At 42.5% G+C, this 19512-nt stretch overlaps 1 protein-coding gene across 2 annotated transcripts in view; it reads left to right on the top strand.

The window, feature by feature from the left end:
• Positions 1–2707: 2707 nt before the first annotated feature.
• The window catches only part of CHDH (choline dehydrogenase), a 178399-nt gene continuing 161594 nt past the window's right edge, over positions 2708–19512 (top strand). Inside the window, exon 1 of one of the 2 annotated variants that reach the window (XM_085624629.1) lies at positions 2708–3031. The gene's annotated coding sequence lies outside the window, so the exon portion shown is untranslated. Of the gene's footprint in view, positions 3409–19512 lie in introns of both variants that reach the window. The other variant, XM_085624628.1, reaches the window with a different exon arrangement.

Here is a 19512-nt window from a genome sequence, read left to right as displayed (position 1 = left end):
AAGTGATGGCAGGAATGCTTGAATTGATCTCAGACACTGGTAATTACTTGGGCCGCATCCTAGTCCATCACTATTTTGCACACCATGCAACCTCAGTTTGGACCCAACTATATGCAGACCTGTCTTGACCCTGCTGCAATGAGAGCAATCCAACCCAAACTGCCAAGCCAGGTCCTCCCTGAGCTGGAACAGAAACAAGCCAGGATCAGTTTTGCCCCTTGCTATGGCCTCATCAGCCAGGTATAGCTTGGTTGCCAGTGGTTAGACAAATTGCAAGCATTCCTCCCATCACCTTTTTGTATGTTTCGTGTACTGCCCAAAGGTACATGGGTATGCCCAGATGTGAATTCTGTGCTCACTTTGTCACTGGAACCAAGCTGTACGCGATTGATGAGCCCATAACTAGGGAGAAAACAGTCCTGTGTTGCTTATATTCCTACTGGTTCTGGTTCCTGCAGGAAGGATCTAGTCTAGCAGTTTGCACTGGAATGTTCCTATGAGGAGCAGGGTCAAGACTGATTTGCATGGGCCTGGGTCCAAACTGAGGTGGCATGGTGAGCAAAAGAACAATGGGTTGGGATCAGTGGTGTAACAAAGGCCCCTGCAGCCCCCACAGTGCGGAGGGGCCTGAGCTCCAGAGGGCCCCCAGCTCAGTACCCTGGCCTGAGTGAGTCCGGAGGGGGGACCCTCTATGTACACTATGTACTTTGCAGGGACACCCCCTCAAGTTTCGTTATGCCACTGGTTGGGATGCTACTCTATCAACTGACAGTGGTTAGACAAATTGCGAGCATTCCTCCCATCATGTTTTGTGTGTTCCAGTTTCTTCTTCCTGCCTCCTACCACATAATACATCATGGGGAAATGTGTCAGTCCACTTCAGACATTGTCTCTCTTCAGAGAGAAATGTAATTTTGCTTGTGTACAGGTGCACCTCTGCATTAAAAACAGTCCGCGCCAGGGCTGATAGGTCAATCTCTGCTTTCATTTCTGCTTTTGTTTCCTTGGTCTTAAATTTTATTTTTGCAGTGGAACATTTTGTACTTATTTTATTGCAGACATAAGTAAGCCAGCTTTAACTGTCATTTTGTTTTATTAGTTTTAAACATTTAATTTCTATTGCACAGATTTGCAAAAATAAACAAATTGCAGTGTTACAAGGAGACATCTGTTGGCATTGCCATTGCTTCTTTGTTTTGATGATGTTTAAGGTTAATTTTTCTAAATAAAAATCTTCTTCACATTATTCATTCAGCAAACACAAAATTAACATATAACAACATCTGCTTGTATAGCCGGCCACCTTGAAAGCTCTGTCAAACAGTTTTCTTCCAGCATTGGAGCTTACTCAATGTCACTGATTAAATAGTTTGTTTTCATAAATTGAGGAAGTATTATGTATGCGCTGTTCACTTTTTATTGAGAGAGGCAGAGCCAATCGAAGGGTGTTAGGGGACTGTGAACAACAGCTTGTGTGATTTTATAAACGCGTGTTGTGAATCATGTACAGGGCTTTAAGTGAGATGAAAAAATCGGGCTGCTCTTGTGCCAACATATACATAGAACTTTGGAACTAAAAGATATTTGCTGTCGCTCGGCCTTCCCTTCTCTTCTCTCCTCTTTTCTTTCCTTTATTTGTCCCTTTTCTTTTTCTCCTTTTACTGATCACTTGGGTTAGACTCATATTACCCATATAGGCGTATTACCTTCAAGTTATAAATGTATATGTCTAAACTTTGCCTACATATTTTTTTGCTAACCCTGTTACATGCTTTATGTCTGCCCTTGGAAAACTTTCAATAAAGTACTTTGAAATAAAAAAAAAAAAAATTTAAACTGTGGGTCTCTCAAAGGGGAATGAATGGCCAATGTAATTAAGGGGGTGGCTTAAAAACATGTAAGCTAAAAATCTGTGCTTAGCATAGTGTGCCGCTGGACTTGTATTTTGCTGTTTCTGTCATTGCATCCTGATATATGATACAAGTAACATCATACCTACAAGTCAGGGCTATTGACTTTGTCAATGGTTGTTAGTTGCATAAGATAAATAAGCAGCAACTATGGCTTGTATATAATATTGAAAAAGCTTCCACTTAAAGCCCTGGTGACACCACTACAATGTTGCTGCTCCTGAGTTTCAAAAAGAGAAGGGAAATCCAGACAGAAAATGACTCTCTTTAAAGGATTTCCTTTCCCCTGCAAGGCTCACCTGGCATGACGTCATGCCGTAACTTCTCCACTAGTGAGAAGTAAGCATGTGCACATGGATGTTCCTGCTGTCACTACAGTCCGGAAAACACACACGGACCGCCTGTGCCAGGGCACAAAACAGAGCCCGATAGAAACCCGTTTCGAGGCCCCCTTTAAAAAACTGCCAGTGCTCAGCACCGGTGAGGCCCGGCACACTTAAAGCGCTGATCATTTACATTCAAATCAATCAAAGCCTTGCTGCTGTGTTCTTCTGACGAAATTGATGCCAATTAGAGGTTCCTATCTGTGATCACAAATCTGGGAGAAATAGTTTAGGAAGCAATTGAGTTTTTGTTCGTGCGGTGGGAGGAGTGCAGCGTTGCTTCAAGTTCGACTCGAGCAACACCATGTGGAACGCCCGCGGGAGGTGGGTTTCAGGTATTCCCCCGCAGGCGTGCGATGTGTGGTATATCCTGGCGTCTTGCGTCAGGAAATTCATGTAATCCGTTAGAAGGGCGTGGTCAGTCGGAAGGCTACGAGACATGTAGCAAGTGTGTGTCCATGTCGTTATTTATCCGACTCGCATGCGACACTTCAAAAACCAGCCAGGGGCTAACATCGTTCCCCGGCAACCCCTACGGCGCGGGGACCCCCTTCAACCCTTCCCCCGCACCCCCCGCCCCTCTTCATGGGGCCCCATTCAGCTCAAGGCCGATGAATATCTGAGGCATGGGAGAATAAGGGCTCCTCGTCATATTATTCAGGAGGGGCCCAAGAGTTCGTGTTATGCCTCTGGACCACGTTCGCACGGGATTGTACTGCTGAAATACTAGAATAACCGGTATGACGTCTATGCGTATTCGGAGAGCAAAGGGAACGCGTTTCAGGGTGTAACTGGGATCACGTGGCTCATATTTCATTTCATCGTAATTGACCGCTGCACCCAATGTAACGCATTTTTAAATGTGCCTCCGGTGTGCAAGGATCGAGTGAGGCATAGCTGTGCGCTGCTGCTTATTTATACTGGAACTGCTTCTTTACCGTTGTAGTTGTTCAGCCTACAAATGTCCTTTTCCACTAAATCCTCTTCTGGGACATATAGCAGTAATTGTTCAGTGGGCGTCTCTGTCACAACCCGAGCAGCTGGTTAGCTATATCAGCCGAGTACAACTTAAAACGGTATTCCTTTGTGAGACGAAAACTACAACAGAGATAAAGGTATTTTTCGTTGTTGTCTTTAGTGTTTTTGGAGTTCCAATAAAAATGTTCTTGCTTTGAATCTCAAGTAGTTATTAATTACAATGTGTTTGCAAGTCCGAAGGATCTGTCCAGTGTATACTTTTTACTAATTCTTTATTGCAGCAAAGTAAACAGGATGCACTCGGCGTGGATGAGAAACAGATATTCCTTTCCTTTCTAGTTTACTTTGTTTTTTCACTCGGTCACATCACCTTACACAGTGTCAATCTACCATGCACACTACCTTTCAAGACCCCAACCCGCTCAAGTACATTCTTGTTACATTAATTTTGTAGACTGTCGGTGACACATAATATTTTATTGTTGGCAGGTAGCTCCAGTGGTGTGTGACGGTAAGGGCTGCGGTTTATGGCACTTGGGTAGCCACCTCTGTTATGCTTTGGTTGTTGTAGGCTACCATGTTTAAGCATTGGGTCGTGGGAGCGGTGGTGATTCAACCAAACCCATCCGCCAATGGGGTTGGTTTTCCAGGTCCGCTGTGGCGTTGGCAGCTTTGTCACAATTTTAGGAGGGAGCATTCTGATACAAAATGCTTGACACTTGTACAATGTACCATTCCTGCTGGGGTCGGGGAAAACATTAATTTCCCTCTATAGGGGTTCTTTGGCATATGAGTTTTTGTCTCTAACAGTGACTGACCGAATGTAAAAAGGAAACGAAATGCAGAGAGAAAAATGATACAGTGTGGGAGACTGAATTCCATTCCAGTGTTGGTTTTCCTAGTTAGAAGGAACACATTATTTAAGAACGGGGCACATTAAAAATATTTTTTCCCTTAGAAATTAGACGCAGCGACAAGTCCACAACATTGCCCTTTCTAGCATACATACATTTGTCCAGTCATCATTTGATTCAGCTTCATGCACAATGGATGATTGTAATGACCGATATTTTGCAACATCTTTTGATAACATTATACCTCATTTGCCTTAATGCCTACGTGATAGGTAAAGGAGGAGACAAGAATCACATTTAGCAGAGGGTTCAGCTATATCTTCTTCCAAGACTCCCAAAGGCAAGAAATTACGGAGTCTCAGTGAGGTCACTGCTTGCACCGCTTGAGGTGCCCGAGATATAACTGATGGAAGGCTTTCTTGCTGGCAGGTTCTTAGAGGTTCTTTGGTGGAAAGAGTTCAAATAATAAGAGGGTACTGCTGAACAATTGCTGCAAAATGTAAAAGAGTGTCCGAGATAGTGATTCTTTAGGAAACAACTATAGAGATTACTGTTATTATTCCAAAAAATGCTGATGACCAGGATTAATTACAGGGAGACTTCAGGGCGACTTAACTTATTTATTTTGGGTGCATAGCAATAGCCTTACTCAATCCCAACCCCCAATGGATTGAGCATCATAAATCGTCAGAATTATCTCACCTTCTCACCATTGAGGAGTTTGTAGAACATTAGGTGTGAAATCTATGGATAAACGAATAGGAGCAAATTAAGGTTGGAGTGGCCTAAGAAGAACTTTCCTACCAAGAGTACTGACACCTTTGCAGTAGATACCTATATAATGGTTTTTCAGGCAAAAATGTCAAGAATGGCTTGGCCAAAGCCCTATGTACTTGTCAGGACACGTCATTGTATATCATGGGTGCACAAACTTAAATTTGAGAATTAGTGAAAAAGCTGCAGTTTTGGGTAAAACATTAACTTTCCAAAACCCAAAAGAATGGAGCCAAATGACCATTTGCTTTTTTGGGATCACAAATATGACTGTCATAGAGGTATCTGCAAGATTTCAGAAGAGTGTAAATCCCGAGTTTATTTCAAAGGTTTGACAAAATTGAGCTCATCTTCTGCTCAGTCTAGTGAGAGATCATTTAGACCTTCACTCTATTCCCTAAGGTGGGCACATTTATTCTTTTTCAGTGGTTGAGGAGTTACATTCTAGCCTCAAAGATATTCTCTTGGAACTTCTATTGAAGAGGTAAGCCCAAAGAAAGGAAGGGGTTGATCTGGTCCAAATAATGATAGGTCATTTACTTTTAAATATTTTTCCATGAAAATGTTGGGTGGCAGACGCGATCTCTGATGTGCAAAAGAGTGCACGGTTACATGAGAGGAGTTTTATTCTCAACTAATTCAACTAGTTTGTTCCCAAACAAATTTTTCAGGATCAAAATCTAGTGCAGTTGGACATCCTTGCATTGTTGCATGAATGATCTGTGGAACTTGTTCCCAGAGATATCCCAGGTTTCGCAGCCATCTTGTCGCATATCCCGGGGTGTAGGACCCAGGTCAAAAGGGTTTGGATTTTTAACCCAAGGTTGCAAATATTTTTTCAATGCACCATCACTGAGTAAGGAAGTCCAGATTACTGCAGCCCCACACAACCAACTGAGCATTCCAGCAGGCATTGTACTTCTGCTTTCTGGGTTAGTAACAGTCCCATGACGGATTCAGGGATGCATTGGTAATTCAAACCCAATTTTGTCTTAGAATAGCACACTCGAACATAGCGCGAAGAAACCACATACTTTTTATTTTAAAATGGCTTTTTCAGAAGTTTCATTTTGTTGCTTAGTTCATGGTTAACCATGCATATTAGAAACATCACCTGTGCATGTTGCTAGCAGTGAACAAAAAATTAACAGTTCTAACATGTTTAGAATGTTCCTAGCTGCCTACCACCTTAAAGCTATTTGCAGGCGCTATACTATCAACGTATGGAATAGCTAACTTACCTCTAGAGTTTTTTGGGACCCTGTGAACCGTATACCTGTTCACAGCTAATCTGCTGCGTTTATTAGATTGGGTTATTGTTTGAGGGGGTTAAACCCTGCTTAAGCAGTAACCACAATCCTTGTCAGGGTGAAGTCACAAACAAACACCAAATTAACCCGTGCTCAACCATCTGGTTGCCGGGCACAGAGCAGTCAGGCTTATTTTAGAAGCAAAGTGTAAAGTATGTATGCAGCACTTTAAACAACAATAAAGTGAGAACACAACACAAGAAAAATCCCACACCAAATTAGAAAAATAGAGTAAAATTAATCACATGAATCAAGACCAAAATGACAAATCAAATTGGTAAAACCCGGAGATATGCTATCTCAAAGATTTAACGGACAATGGCGCCAAAAATGCCACTTGTGGCTATTTGGTCTTGTGAGACCTGGAAAAAGCCCAAGTTCAGACCGCCTGTGATGGAGCGCAGGACGGATACAGGGACCAGGTAATTTCCATTGAAAAATTACTTTCTCGGACCAGCGCAAAGAGTCCCGTTTGTGGTGGAGGGGGTCGCAAGGAGCAGAGAAGTGTGGCGCCCAGTTGTCGATGTAGTGCGCAGAGCAGGCCTGGCATCGAGAATGGTGGTCACTGTAGCGCAAAGATCCTGTTAATAGTGAGCAGGCAGGAGGTTTGCGTGGTGGCGTTCTCTGCGAGCGGTCGATGCTGTAGCCTGAACAGTCGGGTTGACGAAAGTGCTCGTTGGTGGGCTGTGCGAGCGACAGAGTTTTGCCACCAACTGACCCGTTTACGAAGAGCCCAAAAACTTCAATTCAGCCTCAATGTGTAAAGTATGCAGCACTTCAAATAGTAACAAAGTGAAAACACACCACACCAGATTAGAAAATGAAAGTTAATGTTAATGAATAAATCCAGACCAAAGCAACAAAAATCCAATCATGAGAACTTGTGATATGCAAGTTTAAAGATTTCAGTGAAAATAGTTCCAAAAAGCACAACGAGCCAACTGTGGCAATCTGATTCCTCTAGACTGGGACATAGTCACAAGTATAGGCCGAGCACAATGAAGCGCAGGCGAGCTACAGGGACCCTCTTAGGTCAGCTGAACACAGTACCTTAATCCTGGTTGTGAAGAGATGCGGAATCCTGCGTTGAGGATGTGTCGTGTAGCAGAGGCGATACGCGGTCCAGGCGAGGAGATGTTACAGGTTCTGGGGAGCTGCTAAGTTCGATTAAGGTCCTGGGTTTACAGAAGAAGGTCCAGTTCTTCTCATCCAGGCAAGAGGGCAACAGGTCAGCACAGCAAGGCAGCAGTCCTTCCAGGCAGTAGTCCAGCATAGTGGCAGTACTTTCAGCAGCATAGCAGTTGTTCTACCTGGCAGAGTTTACAGCTTCGGAAGTGTACTGAAGAGCTGGAATCTAAGGCTCCAATATTTATACCTGGCACCCACTTTGAAGTAAAGGAAGCTTTTACAGGCTTCCTTCCAACCCCCAGATGTGTCAGGCACCCCCTTCCTCCCTGTCCTGGCCCCAGGTTGTCTGGGGTCAAAAAAGATTAGTGACAAACCCTTTGTGAGAGTGCTCAGGCAGAACCATTGCCATGTGTAAGAGGTAGGTGACAGCCCCTCCCCCCTCATTAACTCTGAGTGGCCCATCCTTCCAACACATGTGTTCCCTTTGTCTCACTGTCTGGGAGCAATACACAAAGACCACCTGCCAGTTATACCTAGTCATGTGGTTCAGGTTCAGGCTGCAGGCACCAAATGGTTAAGACCAGAAAATGCCAACTTTCTAAAAGTGGCATTTTCAGAATTGTGACAAAAAGTTGACTTTACCTTTAAAGAGGGCTTTTAATTGCAATTCTTTTAGACACCAAACTCTAGCTGCCTACCTGCTTCCGTTTAGAAGTTATCCCTTGTTGAATGTAATAAGATACCCCAATATTTTCCTTAAGGAGATGTTGGCTCTACAGTAGTGAAAAAAGATGTAAGAATTTTTCACTACCAGGACATATAAAACCTAAAAGTACATGTCCATCCTTTTAAATACACTGCACCCTGCCCTCTCAGCTGTTCGGGGCCTACACTAAGGGTGACTTGTATGTATTAAAAAGGAAGGTTTAGGCCCGGAAAAAGGTTTATTTTGACAGGTAGAAATGACAGTTTAAAAACTGCACATAGAACTTTCAATGGCAACCCTGAGACATTTTAAGGGCTACTTAAGTGGGTGGAACGAGTGTTACTACAGGCCCACTAGTAGCAGTTTCATTTGCAGACCCTGGGCACATCTAGTACTATTTTACTAGAGGCTTACAAACAAATTAATTGTGCCAATTGGGTGTAAGCCAGTTTTGCCATCTGACTCACTATTTGTTTCCTTTGGGTCGTAGGCGTGAGAAGGCTTTCCTGTTTTCCATTAGCAGATGGATCAAGCGGGCCATTTTTCTTGCTTACTCTGTTTCAGTGGTCCCCCCCCCCCCCCCCACCCCCTTTTTCATGTTTGCAGCATTTTGGGTTGATTGTGTCCATTATGTTCAGGGCTTCTGAAGACTAAAGGTCTTGCTGGCACCTAATGTTCTTTACATCCAGCCTATATATAGGCTGGATGTAAAGAATAGGAAAATGCTGAAAATGGACCCTGCCCCATAGGCAGTGGCCTAAAAGGGTACTCTCTACCCAGCATTTCTCCTGAAATACCAAGCAACCTCCAACGTCTGAAGGTCTCAGTAATCGGGAGAGCTTAGGGTCAAAATGAATAGGATGGGGACATCCATACTAGGAGTAATGAAGATTAATAGTAAGTAATCAAGGCATTACCTCTACGTCGTCCTGTCCCCATCCCACACATTACTTATGAGCAATACCAAAGCGGTCCTATAGAGATATATATATATATATATATATATATATATATATATATATATATATATATATATATATATATATATATATTCTACTGGCGGTCACCAGTAGGTAGTTATAGTTGGGACCAAAGTTTCTATAGAAAAAGCGATTTTTATTTTGCCAATAACTTTGGCGCAGCTTGACAAATCCCCTCAAAATTTTCACAAAACTTCCCCTTTTTGGTCAGCTGCTATGTTGAAAGCTTCGGGGTGATCCGTCAAGCGGGGGCTGAGAAAAGAGGGGGGTCCCAATACACGTTTCCCCCATGTTATGCTATGGGAAATTTTTATTTTTTGAACATGACTATAGGCCGAATTGCTGAACGGAATAACTCCAAATTTGGCAGACAGCTAGATAGTTGTTGGTCTAGAAGGCGTGCTTTTTGTCATTTGGTGTAAATCCGTTCAGTAATTTTTGAGATCTCTAACTTAAAAAAATATAGATATCTGGGGACACGTGTCCTTGCAGTGGACTCGTGGATCGTACTAAAATTTGATTGGCTGCCAACACTTTAGGCACGAAGTGTTGGCAGCCATCTTGGGACTCTGCTTGAAGCCGAGTCCCACAAAAAAAGTAAAAAATAAAGAAAAGGGGGCAGGGTGGGAATACCATGACTCCCCAAATATGGTGGGGGGTCCCTTAGGACCCTGCCGGGGGTGAAAAGCATTTTTATTTTTTTTATTTTGCAGAGGACTCGCAGGTGGAGCCGCAAATCTGTGGCAAGATTTAAAAAAAATCTTTTTTTCAAAGCCCCTGGGTGGGCCAAATCCCTGGGGCATGAAGGAGAAGGGCTCATGGGGTCCCCCTATTAGGCTTATAAAAAGCCCTATGGACCACCGCCTCCCTGAGGTGTAAACAATAAGAATACAGGGTCCTGCTCCCGTTACCTAAAGTAAATCCCACAATGCGGGATTGCTGAGAAGCCTTTATGGCCAGTCCCCTTTCTCTATCACTCTGCAAACACGCTCCCTTGGGGGATGAAGTCCCCTTGGCTGCTGAGGGTCCTTGGGGGCAAACAACCACTCCTGCTACCTCCAGTAATCCCCACACAGAGAGAGATTGTTAAGAGGTCTTTGGAGGCCCCCCCTCCCTTTCTCCATCACTCTGCAAACATGTCTCCTGGGGCACTACTGGTTTGGGAATAACGTCCTCTTGGATACTGAGGGATGCTGGGGTCAAGAAGCCCTCCTGGTACTTTCTGTAACTCCTACACAGCAGGATTCCTGGGAGCTGGTCAGAGGCCCGCCGTCTTTCTCCACCAATCTGCAATCACCATTACTACTAAAAACAAAGGTTACAGGGACGTTCTGGTTAGGAAATGGAGTTAAAAAAAACCCTTAGAAATCAACCGAAAAAAACAAAGGTTACAGGGATGTTACAGTTAGGCTCAGGTTTCACTGGTACAAAACCAGTGAAATTCTGCAGTTAACTATAACTCTTGCCCCTGCAATGCACTGCTTATGACCTCACATATTACATCACTCATGATTTGGCTGGTGACATCTCTGATGACATCTCAAATGACCTCATCCACAGAATCTCTGACCCACCCACTCACATCCCCATATAACCTTTCATACACCAACTCCAACTTCCACACTACCATTCTCAAACCCATTCACACACCCATACCAGTACTTACACAGCTACTCACTGATTCATAGATCAACACACACAACCACTCACTCACCCATACAGCCAATCACACACACGCTAACTAATACAGTCACTGACATATCCACTCATACACCCATTCAGCCACTCACACACTGAGTCAGTCACCCATAGAGCTACTCGCATACCTGCTCACTCACACTGTCAATAACACAGCCACTTACCCATACAGTTACACACTCACTTAGTCATACAGATACTAACACGTACTCACTCACCTATGCAGTCACTGAAACAAGCACACACTCACCCATACAGCCACTCTCACATTCACTCACCCATACAGTCACTCACATATCCCATCACTGACCTATACTGCCATTCACATCCCCAGTTACCTATATACCACTGACACATGCACTCACTCACTGGCACAGCCATAAACATACTCACCCTTACAGCCACACACACATGCACTAACTTACTCACTAACCCATACAGCCACTGATTCACTCATCCATACCGACAGTCACACACACCTACACACACACACATAGAGGTACTCAACCAATTACTTACCCATACAGAAACTCATGTACCCAGTCACACACCCATACAACCACTGGCAGTCAGATACAGACATTCACACAACCAGCCACTCGCCCATACATTCGTTGAGACACCTAATCACTCACTTATACAGTTAGTCATGCACCCACTGAATCATGTAATGAGGCACCCATACACCCAGTGATTCACTAATACACCTTGGTATATATATGTAACACTCACACTTGTTAAAAATGCTCACAGTCACTGGATGATGTCATCAGTGATGTCATCAGTGATGTAATATGTGAGGTCATAAGCAGTGCATTGCAGGGGCGTAAGTTATAGTTAGCTCAGCTAAATATAACGGCTGCAATTCTCTGGTTTTGTACGAGTGACACCTGAGTCTAACTATAACGTCTCTGTAGCCTTTGTTTTTTTCAGCGAGATATAGATATATATTATCAGCTTCTCTCAAGAAAATATCATGCAGCGAGTACCATATAATAAGACAAATGCACATTCCTAGCGTAAAGGTAACATGCACCAACCAAGTGGAAGAAAAAGGGCAAAAGGTTCAGATCATCAGCATGAAAACACTGTTTGTTAGGCAAACAGCGAGTTGTACAAATGTTCTTGACTGCTCATTGCATTCTTCAACAAAGCGTTCAAACAAATCTCATCCAAGAGCACTCCGGAAGATACCATATTAAATAGTGCCCTAAATAGACATTTTTATATTTGCATATTCTATTCATATTCCCCCCCCTCCACAACCCCTCTCGTCATACGGTGTCTGCGAGTCAGAAAAGACTAATGTTCACCTAGGCTAAAAAATGTTTCCTATATAATGTATTGCCTCTTCTTGTGGAAAGTTGCATCCAGGTGTATTCTTGGTGTATTTCTATCAAAATCCTGCAATGGTATGACCCTGCTTTCATTACGTCGTCTTCATGAAAATCGTTTTACGCTGCTAAAATCTTACTTCAGCTGCAGATATTATTTGTCAATATCAACATATCTCTACTGGTGATCTTTAGTTTAAAGAGCAGCATATCTTCCTTACTGGCAAGTAATTTCTTCATAAAAAACTAAACAGAGTTAATGATCTAGGGGCCACATGTATCAAACAAATTGTCATTCGCAAACGGGCCGATTCACAAAATCGGGCTGTTGGCGAACGCAAAAAGGCGTTTTACACGTATCGAAACCCATTTTGCGATTCGGTATTTGGAAGGGGCGTGTTTAGGGCGTCCCTTCCAAATAGCGAATCCTAATGGTATGTATGAATGTTTTGTGACTGTGAATGCGGTCGCAAAACATTCGCATTTTACCACCTACTTCAAGTAGGTGGTTAGCAAATGGGAAGGGGTCCCCAAGGACCCCTTCCCCTTTGTGAATGGTTGTAAAAATTTCTTTCAGGAGCAGGAAGTGGTCCCATGGACCACTGCCTGCTCTTAAATTATTTTTCTTTAAATTTAAGTATTTTTTTAAACGCAACCCGTTTTCGTTTAAGGAAAACGAGCTTCATAAAAAAAAAGATTGCTTTATTTAAAAGCAATCACGAACATGGTGGTCTGCTGACCCCTGCAGGCCACCATCCCTGTGATTTTAGCGATTCCTAGGGGGTGCAAATTGCGATCCACCTCATTGATATTAAGGAGGTAGGTCGATTTGCGACCCCCTAGGAATCGGTATATGAAACTCTTGGAGTTTCATACTTTGGAAATTTCAATTACCTAATTGTGATTGTCAGAAAATCGCAATTAGATAATCGCAATTTCTAATTTTGATACATGTGGCCCTGGATCTTTCAGTTCCTGCAACTTAACGCTTTATATTGATGAAATAAGTTAATTTAAGTCTTACCTTTTCAAGGGCATGAAGAACCACGCTACGTTCCATTTGTTCATTTACCCACTGAAAGATCCCAAGTAGACCATAGCCCCCTCCCCAAAGCCTGGTGTATGATGGGACGTGTAGTTCATAACAATATACACTTTTAATTTCAGACTGCCCCGACAATGTAATATTACTGTGCCATAATAAATAAACTTTTACATAATCTATGTTTGGTCTACCGCCCCAACATATTTCAAACCAAGATGCATCTAGTGTATCTAGTTATATTTGTATTACACCCTCCTGTTGATAATATATAGATATATAGTTCAATTGATGAAACGCCTCTGAAATGTCTCAATCTCACAGTAGTTTTACACCTATTTTCTGTCAAAGTTCAAATAAATTATGAACACTATATATTTTTTATCCAACGCTCACTGCTACTGTATTTATTGAATAATCAAACTATCCACTGTAAAATTCATTCTCGTTCCGAGCCTTTATACAAAAAAAAATTGATAGATGCCCGTGAGACCTGAGTGGCGTCTGTTTTTGTGTTTTTATAATTGACCAGAAATTTGCAATAGAAACCTACAAGTCATGAAAGAAGCTACGATTTTTAATTATTTCTTTTTTGGGAATTTAAAATGAAATTTTCATTATTGAATACTGAAACATTTTTTTAAATTATTTTTTGTATTGTTAATTAGAATTAATGTGTTCTGATTTTTTTTTCCCCAGCAGATTGACAATTCAATGCATACAGTAGTAGTGAGCTTCCAATAAAAAAATATATATAGTGGGTAAAATTGTGATCTAGCTGGGTTATTGGAATAGTGAATGGGAGCAGCCCAGGGCTCTAGAAATCAGTTAACCATCCTTTAAAAAAGTTTAAATAAGTTATGGTATATATTTTTCACTATCCTATCCTTATATTCTTATAGCATACAGTTGAATATCCAATATGCCTATGTGTCTGTACAAGGGGCATGACATATCGTATAGCGATGATAATATTAAGGATGCATGGCTGCAATTTATTAATTGCAATATCGTTTTAACAGGCATGCCCCTCTATATATGTACAACATTGACAAACTTATAAATCTTCTCCAAATGTACTCCTGAGACTTGTAAAGACAACTTGCCTTCCCAGTTTCAGGGGGCTCCTAAACTGGGTTGCCCATTGTCCCTCAAGTGATGAACGTAGTTCTTCTGGAAGTGAATGACCCACTCTACCTCGTTTTATGTCTTGTCTGTAACTGTTGGCAGCTAACGGCACTAAGCCACCAGATTCTGTATCTGTAGATGCTTTGGTAGCCAGACTTCTATTTTGGAGAATGCTTTCTTAAAGGATCCTACAAACGGGGAATTGAATTTGGCTTTGAATAAGGTATACTCTATTTCGCATCTAGCTCCAAGGCCTAGGATCCATGAGCCTTTACGACACAGTCCCTGATTTCATACTTTAAGAACTCGTTTAAAGCAGTGGAGGACACTAGTGAATGTTCGCTTCACTTGTCAAATTGAATTTTTATCAGATGTCTCATTTGATTTTGTCTGTGCTTCTTAATTGGTTGAGGGTGTCAGTAGTAGCTCAAAATAATTATCTTCTGAAGGATTGGCATACAGATGCCAGACTTCTACAGCCCTCTGTATGCCTTTCAAGGCAATAGATCTCTTTGTGACGATCTTGAGGATAAACTACTAAGGCTCTTCAAAGGAAAGAAGCATTGCTCCTCTTTCAGAGAGCAGCATCAGTTATCATCTGGTATTTAAGGAAGCAAACCATCTGTTTGCCAGCCATAGAATCATAAATAGTCTTCCCAACCCAGACAGCTAAGAAATCAAGGGTTTTGTGCCCCTTACCCTCAGAAATGAGAACTCGTTTGCCTAGAAAATTGCTGTGGTTTTGACTATGCCAAGTCTGCCTCTGACTATCTGATAGGATGACGCATCCAGAGCTTTCTAAAGGAATGGGAGATATCTAGTATGTACACTTAAGTATGTCTGATACTTTTAGGAGGCTACACAATCTAAATCTCCTTACTCACTTTAGAATCAAGAGTCATCCTTCTGACTCCTTGTCTAGAATCCCCTGCCAAAAGGACCATATTCCCTCTGAGTCTGCAGTCTCTCATGGAAAAGAGGTTTAGTGTTCCTATTCCAGTGTCCTAGAGAGGAATGGGATTAACTTCATCATTTCTTTTGTTAATGGGGGTGGAGAGGGTACATGATTCAGATAGACTTGAAAGCAGTCAATCATTGTGTGAATGAGATTCCCTTCAATATGGAGACTCTGCAAGGGTTCATCCCTCTAGAGACTTCACTTGGCATTACGATAAGTCAATCCACTAGATGCCTACTGTCACATTCCAAAGGTACCTTGTCATCAGAGATTTATGAGTTTTTCCATTCAACGGCGGCACTTCCAGTTCTGTGTGTTGCCTTTTAGCATGCGCTCAGCCTCCTGGGTCTTCACTAAGACAGAACGGATTGTGGCAGGTCTACAGGTGTGACAAATATCATCTTATCTTGATGAATGGTTGCTTCATGCTCCTTCATTGGTAAAGATAGTGGTGGATCTGTCATCTGTTTGTTCCAGCAAAGTATTTTCAGGTGCCAGCTGACTACTACTCAGAACTTGATTTTATTGGAACCCGATTCAGGACAGGCATGGAAATGGTGTTCTATCAGAGGCTAGATTAATACGACTTCTACACCTGTTACCTTCCCTGTTATCACTGAAAATGGCACCAGTGCACCTAAGGCTGGAGGTTCAGGGACACCAGGCATCGTGTGTGTTCACAGTTTCGTAAACTTCCCTACAGCTCCTGCTTCTGATATTCTCTGTGTGTCATACCTATCCAGCATATCGGGAATTCAAGTCATTGGTTCCAGCAACCCCAGAGATTTGAAAATCTCTCTTAATTGTGGTTGAATTTTGCTTCATTAGGCAGGGTTGATCTGATGCATCCAGGAACTCCAGCAATGCTAACAATCTATGGCAGCTCCTTTGGCTAGGGTGCTATCTTGGAGGAGCTTGAGCTTTCACCTCAAGCCTGCTTGTCCTTGTTAGAGAGTGGTCACTTCTCAAACTGGTGGGAGTTGACTGCAATATTTCTTGCAGTCTGCATCTCCCAGAAACATCTTCAAGGCTACAACGTTTTGTCAGATCAGATAATATGGTAACTATGATAACACCAACCGTCAAGAAGAGACTCTTTCCAGGTCTGTGAGTATAGTGCCTCTTGATTTAAGATTTTGGGTGGAAAATCATCTTCTGTCTCTGTTTCTCTTATATCAGAGTGTCTTGACAGTGTCAAGATATACCAACTGAGCAGAATGTTTGCTTGCTCCAGGGATCTCTCATTATTCAGGGACATGTTCAAGGAAATATATATGACATATGGGAGACTCCATTTCTTGTCATTATTGCATGCCGGAAAAGCATGTGGTGATGGTAGCTGTTCCCATTTGGCTCCGATGGGTGTGGTTCCCTTTCCTTTGGTTGCTTGGAGCTCATCCTCCATGGTTATTGCCTCTGGTTCCTTCTGCTCTTTATCCCATGAGTTGTCGGCCTTCTGACGAGATGATCTTATTGGGCCTTGAAAATAAAAGGAGAGGGTTACAAAGCAGGGAACTTCCTTACCTTTTTGTTGAAGTTATTAAAAAAATCTTGGAGGTCGTTCACCCTGAAATCATGCACTCACCATTGGGAGGCATTCCATAATTGGTTGTCCGCTTAGTCTGATTCCCCTATGAATTGTGATTTCCTTTCTGTCCCGGAACTTTTGTGGGATGGCTTTGGTCATAACCTTGCCATCTCCACTCTGTGGACCCAATAAGCCTTTTCAGTGACCCTGAGCTAGTTTAAGGGATGGAGAGACTTCGGCAGCTCGTCACTTTTTTTTTTCTCTGTCTAGGTGCACATTTCATACTTTTCACCTTGAGATTTCCCTTTGGTTTTGTGAGCTCTACAAGGTCACCCCTTTGAAATTGTATCCACAGTGGATCCATGTTTGTTAACTATGAGGGCAAGCTTTTTGATAACTTTACCACTTAGAGTAGGGGAGCAGGATGTTGTATCCCCATCCCCTTTCCTTTTTATATTTTCTGGAACAGAATGGCTCTCAAGTCTGATCCATCTTTTGTTTCAAACGTGGTATCTGCTTTACATTGGGCCCAGGAGGTAGGAGGTTTGCTGTTTCCCTCTCTAACCGAGGAAGCAATTTTGCATTTTATAGGTGACATCAGGCCACTGTTGACATGTACCCAGGCATGTTCCTTTCTTCCATCAGTTAGATCATTTATGTATTACTTTTTGGCCAGCAGGCTAAGTCGGAAAGCTTCTCCGATGACTATCAGTAGGTAGATCACATCCATGATAGCTTTGGCTTTTTCCCAGGCTGAGCTTCCACTTCAAGAAGTCATTCAAGGCAGATCTACAAGAATTCCTGTGGCTCCCTATATGGAGGTTTAGGGAGTTTCCTTACATGCAATTTGCAGAGCAACATCATAGACCTATTTTCATAGTTTTAGTAACTATTCTAGGTTTCAGGGGCTGAAAGGGGAATGAAGAAACATTTAGGTTGGTGTTTTAAGTCCCGTCTTGGGCTGTTTCCATTATTCATTAAAGTCACTTTGGTGTGCTGCAATTAGGGCTTCATGTGTGTTGTTTATTGTGATAATTTCATCCAAAGGCAAAGGTTCCTCATAAGTAATGACTGGGACAAATACAATGGACATATAGGTAACTGCCTTATTTCTTAGGGTAATCGCCATTACGCTTAGTTCTACTCATCCTTGTCCCATTCATTATGCCCCAACTTCCTTACATTGACTGGATTGGCCTTCGTCTGGTCAGAAGAATGCTGGTGATGGAGCATGTAAAGCAAAATTTTGTATACCTCCTCTATTTTGCATGAAATTTAATTACGTAATCATTCTAAATATTAACTTGTACTAATTAGTGTAAAGTGGCATGACTAATCAACATCTGCACCTTAATAAACACGAGATACAGTACGTACGCAGGGGGATCTGGATCAGCAGCTGAAATTATTTGATTCGACAGTTGTTAATTTTCTTGATAGAATAATTCCTCTTAAGCCTCTTAGATTTTCACCTAAAAGGTCTGCCACTGGCTGGTACACGCCTAGTTTACGGGTAGAGAAAAGTGCCTGTAAAAAACTGGAACGGACTTGGCGTCGCTCACATAATGAGCAAGCTAAAATTTCTTACAAAGCTGCCATGGCAATCTATCATAAAAATGTTAAATTAGCTCGTAAAACTCATATTGCTGAAACTTTAGAACAGGCAGGTAATAATGCTAGGATGCTTTTTCAAATAGTGGAGGATTTTACTAACCCAAAATCCTGTCAGACTACGGTTAGTTTTTCTCAGACATTATGTGATGATATTTCCTCTTTTTGTACAAAAAATTGAGAGAATCTATCAAAATATCATCCTTTCTAATATTCTTACTCCTATTCCTGCGGAGATTACTCCTCTCCCCAATAGGGAAGGACCTTGTCTGACTACATTTCCTGCTATTACCATCTCAGAAGTACAAACCCTTTTGGAATCCACTAGATCTGGATCTCCCCTGGATATTATTCCTGCTAAAATCTCCTCCAGATTTGCGGCTCAGTTGGCGCCTCCTTTTTGCTCCATAATCAACACTTCTTTAAGATCTGCCTGTCTTCCTCAGACGTGGAAACACGCACAAATTTTGCCCATCCGCAAAAATGCCAACATCTCTCCCGAGGAAGTGTCAAACTATCGCCCAATCTCGTTGCTTCCGCTTCAGAGTAAGATCACTGAGAAACACATCAATAAGCACTTATCTGCTTTTCTTGAGGCTTCTGGTGCTCTAGACATCTCGCAGTCAGGCTTTCGAGCTAAGCATAGCACTGAGACGGCCTTGGTAGAGGTGACGGATAACATCAGAATGGCTCTGGATCAAGGTCAAGCGGCACTTTTGGTGCTGCTTGACCTTTCAGCAGCATTCGATACCATCTCCCACCAGGTTCTCTTGCATAGACTATTGGAGTGTGGCATCCGTGGATCCGCACTGAGTTGGTTGTCAGATTTTTTGTCCAACCGTACTCAGGCAGTGTCAATGGGTCCGTTTACATCTGCTCGTTCACAGATTACCAGAGGCGTCCCGCAGGGCTCTTGTTTGAGCCCTACTTTATTTAACATCTATGTGACGCCCCTGGCAATACTGATGAGGGACTTGGGGTTTAACCCCATCTCTTACGCAGATGACACTCAACTCCTCCTCACCTTCGACAAAAGGAGTCCAGATATACAATCCATCTTTTCTCGGGGTATGATGGCTATTGCCTCCTGGATGAAAACCAACTATCTCCAGTTAAACTCTGAAAAATCTGAGATCCTGCTGTTCGGAGGGGCTGACATCTGTTGGTCACCTAGCTGGTGGCCGGAGGAG

Source organism: Triturus cristatus, chromosome 9 (assembly GCF_964204655.1).
Source record: "Triturus cristatus chromosome 9, aTriCri1.1, whole genome shotgun sequence".
NCBI classification, from domain to species: Eukaryota; Metazoa; Chordata; class Amphibia; order Caudata; family Salamandridae; genus Triturus; species Triturus cristatus.
This window is presented reverse-complemented; position numbering and strand designations above follow the sequence as displayed.